General features: G+C 49.9%; 1 long non-coding RNA gene across 1 annotated transcript in view; it reads right to left on the bottom strand.

Moving 5' to 3' along the window:
- Positions 1-4,216: 4,216 nt before the first annotated feature.
- LOC138863169 (uncharacterized) overlaps positions 4,217-5,000 on the bottom strand; it is a 17,945-nt gene continuing 17,161 nt past the window's right edge. The window contains exon 2 of the long non-coding RNA XR_011398821.1: positions 4,217-4,777. This is a non-coding gene — a long non-coding RNA (uncharacterized lncRNA). The remainder of the gene's footprint in view (positions 4,778-5,000) is intronic.

The following is a 5,000-nucleotide window of genomic DNA, read 5'->3' as shown; positions in this document are numbered from 1 at the left end:
CTTCGAGTCATTGTAGAGCGCCGTCGTGAGTTCGGGCGTGGGCTGCTTGCAGCCTACATCGACCTCAAGAAGGCGTTCGATACGGTGCATCGGGAGTCACTTTGGGAGATCCTGAGGCTGAGAGGAATACCAAGGATTATTGGACTAATAGCAAGCCTGTATACTGGTACTGAAAGTGCTGTAAAGTGTGGTGGGGGCCTGTCGAGCTTCTTTCCTGTTAGTTCAGGAGTGAGGCAAGGCTGTGTCCTTACACCAACTCTTTTCAACACTTGCATGGACTGGATACTGGGCAGAGCTACTGTTCAAAGTCATTGTGGGGCAACGCTGGGCAATATCAAGGTTACAGACCTTGACTTTGCTGATGACGTTGCCATTCTATCTGAGTCTTTGGAAACCCTAGTGGCGGCTCTCAATGCATTTAGCAATGAAGCGAAGCCCCTGGGTCTAGAGGTCTCCTGGACCAAGACCAAGGTCCAGGAATTTGGGGACTTGTTAGGAGAACCTGTTCAATCGGTACGTGCTTGCGGCGAGGACATTGAAGTCACAGAGAGCTTTACATACCTTGGTAGTGTAGTTCATAACTCTGGGCTGTCAGACCATGAAGTCAGCAGACGGATTGGCCTGGCAGCAGGGGTCATGAACTCTCTCAACAAGAGTATTTGGAGATGTCGGTACCTGTGCAGAAGGACCAAGCTACGGGTTTTCAAGGCCCTGATAATGCCAGTTTTGCTATACAGAAGCGAAACCTGGACATTGTCCTGTGCCTTGGAGGCTCGTCTTGAAGCCTTTTGCAATAGGTCCTTGCGCCAGATCATGGGGTACTGTTGGTGGGACCATGTAAAGCCCTCGGGAACCCCAAAGGTGGATGATGGGGCACGCAGCCCGCCACCCCCTTTTATGTGGGGCAGCGTTGGTGGGGGTGGCAGAGGTGGCATCCACCTGGAGCGACTGCCAGAGGCTGAGCCTCAGGCGGGAAGTTAGGGTGGGGGCTTGGAACGTCCGTTCTTTGCGTCAGGATGATCGGTTGCCTCTACTGTCGAGGGAACTGGGGAGGCTGATTTGAGGTGGCTGCTCTCTCGGAGGTGAGGAGGCCTGGCAGCGGCATGACCTGTGTAGGTGGCTACACCTATTACTGGTCGGGCCGCAGCGATGGCCACCATCTCCAGGGAGTAGCCATTGCCGTCTCCAGCAGACTCCAGCCCTCGGTAGTAGAGGTTACTCTTGATGATGAGCGTATAATGGTATTGAGATTGAAGCTATCTTTTGGCTTCATGTCTCTTATTGCTGTGTACGCTCCTACCGATGTTTGTAAACTTGACGTGAAAGAGATGTTCTACGCCAAACTTACATCTGTGGTAGACAGATGTCCCCGACGAGATATTCGCATTGTTCTGGGCGACTTCAATGCGGTATCTGGCTGTGATCGAGCTGGCTATGAGATATCTGTCAGTCCCCATGGTTCAGGAGCTGATGCCGGTAGCGAGAATAGCCTCCTTTTCCGGGACTTTGCTAAGTCCCAGAAATTGAGGATTTCTGGCTCCTGGTACCAGCGCCCAGACCCACATCGCTGGACATGGTACAGTGATGCGGGTAACCCAGCCAAGGAGATCGACCACATACTTGTTAGCACTCGTTGGAGGATCCTTCAGAATTGCAGGGTGTACAGGAGTGCTGAGTTCTGTGGTACTGACCATAGATTGGTTGTGGCTACCCTCCGGGTCCACTTCAAAACCCCCCAGCGGTCAAATGATCACCCTAGGGTGTTTCATTTGGACAGGCTGAGGGAGGGGGAATGTGCCCGCGGGTTTGCTGAGGCAATCTCTGATCATTTCGCAGTGCTTGGCAGTCTGACAGACCCTGTTCTTCTGTGGGATACCTTTAAGCGTGAAACGCTTGATGCAGCTCAAGATACGATTGGTGTACGCCCGAGAGTAGTACAGAATTCCATCTTGCAGGAGACACTGGAAGCCACAGATGCATGTTGTGCGGCTCGTCTGACAGGGGATCGGGAATTGCACCGTTCTCATGTGCGCAGAACTCGGTTCCTGTTAAGAAGGGACAAGGAACAGTTTATTAGGAGTCTTGCAGAGGAGGTAGAAGGCCATTTCTTAGTAAATGATCTTCGTCCTGCATACCAAGCCCTAAGAAAGCTGAACTTCAAGCCCTCTTCACAGGTGACAGCAGTTCACTCAGTAAGTGGTCAGATCGTTTTAGATCCTCTTGCGGTGCGGGAACGTTGGGCTGAGTATTTTGAGCAGCTGTACCAGGTTGACCCACCAACAGTTAATTTGGATGCGGGTAGTGTCGAGATCCCGCTGCCGGATCCACCCATCAGTGAGGACCCTCCCTCCCTAACTGAAGTTAGGAGGGCGATTTCCAAGCTGAAGAGTGGTAAAGCAGCGGCTATCTGCGGCATACCAGCTGAACTGTTAAAGGCTGGTGGTGAACCTATGGCACGGGGGTTACATGCTGTCCTGGCTGCCATCTGGCGGTCCGGTTCCGTTCCTCCTGACCTGTTGAGGGGTGTGGTCATCCCTCTCTGGAAGGGGAAGGGGGACCGTTGGGACTGCAGCAATCACCCAGGCATCACACTGCTCAGTATACCACGCAAGGTTCTCGCCCACATCCTTCTGAGACGTATCAGAGACCATCTTCTGAGACACCAGAGACTGGAGCAATCCGGATTCACTCCTGGTAAGTTCACAATAGACCGTATCCTCGCGCTTCGAGTCATTGTAGAGCGCCGTCGTGATTTCGGGCGTGGGCTGCTTGCAGCCTACATCGACCTCAAGAAGGCGTTCGATACGGTGCATCGGGAGTCGCTTTGGGAGATCCTGAGGCTAAGAGGAATTCCAACAAGGATTATTGGACTAATAGCAAGCCTGTATACTGGTACTGAAAGTGCTGTAAAGTGTGGTGGGGGCCTGTCGAGCTTCTTTCCTGTTAGTTCAGGAGTGACACAAGGCTGTGTTCTTGCGCCAACTCTTTTCAACACTTGCATGGACTGGATACTGGGCAGAGCTACTGTTCAAAGTCATTGTGGAGCAACACTGGGCAATATCAAGGTTACAGACCTTGACTTTGCTGATGACGTTGCCATTCTATCTGAGTCTTTGGAAACCTTAGTGGCGGCTCTCGATGCATTTAGCAATGAAGCGAAGCCCTTGGGTCTAGAGGTCTCCTGGACCAAGACCAAGGTCCAGGGATTTGGGGATTGTTAGGAGAACCTGTTCAGTTGGTACATGCTTGCGGCGAGGACATTGAAGTCACAGAGAGCTTTACATACCTTGGTAGTGTAGTTCATAACTCTGGGCTGTCAGACCATGAAGTTAGCAGACGGATTGGCCTGGCAGCAGGGGTCATGAACTCTCTCAACAAGAGTATTTGGAGATGTCGGTACCTGTGCAGAAGGACCAAGCTACGGGTTTTCAAGGCCCTGATAATGCCAGTTTTGCTATACGGTAGCGAAACCTGGACATTGTCCTGTGCCTTGGAGGCTCGTCTTGAAGCCTTTTGTAATAGGTCCTTACGCCAGGTATTGGCGTAATGGGGTATTGTTGGCGGGACCATGTGTCCAACCAACAGTTGCACCGTGAGACTGGCACAAGCCCTGTTATCTGCACAATCCGTGATCGCCAACTCAGGCTATATGGCCACCTGGCTCGCTTTCCTCAGGATGATCCTGCCCATCAGGTCGTCTCTATTCGAGACAACCCTGGGTGGAGGAGGCCTTTGGGACGACCGAGGAAGTCATGGCTTGGGCAGATCGACCAAACCTGCCGTGAAGAACTAGAGATGGGCCGAGTCCCTGCCTGGCGCCTAGCCATGAGGGATCCTCGTAGGTGGAAGCGGAGGGTGGATGCGGCTATGCGCCCCCGTCGGCGTCAGCCCCCATGATGATGATGATGATGATGTATATACACATGTATATACATATATATATATATATATATACATACATACATACATATATATATATATATATATATATATATATATATATATATATAAATGTGTGTGTGTGTGTGTGTTTGATATACGCACATAAATATATATATATATATATATATATATATATATATATATATATATATATATATATATATATATATATATATATATATATATATATATATATATATATATATATATATATATACATACATACATTGTAAAAAAAGATGGGGGTGTGGAGGTTGGTGGAATGAAAGGGGTCTTGGCTTGCTGGTTTATTGAGGAAGGTAAAAACGTGGCCGCAAAAGAGACCCAATGCCCCGGGTGCTGAGGGTAGAGGGTGGTCTCCTTTGTTCTGTGACTGCTCTTGTTCTCCTGTCTACTTGGTCTCTCCCAGTCTGCCTGATGAGACGTCCTTTTATCCAGCGACTCCTGTCCTGGGCAGGTGCCTGCTTCTGATTCTTGGGGTGTCAGTTCTTCCGGCCGTGACAAAGGGGGTGAATCCGCCGGAATTGCTCGAGGGGGAGAAAGTACTTGGGCGACCAAGGTGCGATGCCAGGAAGGAATGCAGCAGGTAGGGCCTATGTGCAAGGCGAACACCCATCCAGTTGACCCATATTGTTGACATACCGCTTGGCCACACAAACGGGTTGCCCTCGAGCCATCTGAACATCTTATGCACTGATGTCTTCCAATAGGCTTCTACAGATGGTTGCTGCTCTATTGTCCCATAGGTCGTTGCGTGTCAGGGTAGCAGCGTGGCAGAGGTTTCACAGTAAGGTGCAACATTGCGTAGCAAGGAGGATCGCATCGTATTCAGGGGCTGAAATATAAGTGTACCAGGCCAGTAAGAGGGCTGAGGAGGAGGAGGATAATATACTTGTCAGTACCTTACTAAGATGCCAGAAAATGAGAGCGTCATAAGGACAATGTCACAAATGTCATATGAGGTGTTAATTAATCAGGATCTGTTAGGATTAGTGAGTCCAATAGAATACCATTATTTTGTAGAGAGAAAAGTTAGTGAGCAAGAATTCCATTTCTTC

Source organism: Penaeus vannamei, chromosome 11 (assembly GCF_042767895.1).
Source record: "Penaeus vannamei isolate JL-2024 chromosome 11, ASM4276789v1, whole genome shotgun sequence".
In the NCBI taxonomy this organism is placed as follows: Eukaryota; Metazoa; Arthropoda; class Malacostraca; order Decapoda; family Penaeidae; genus Penaeus; species Penaeus vannamei.
The sequence above is the reverse complement of the archived record's forward strand: the minus strand, read 5'-3'. Positions and strand labels throughout refer to the sequence as shown.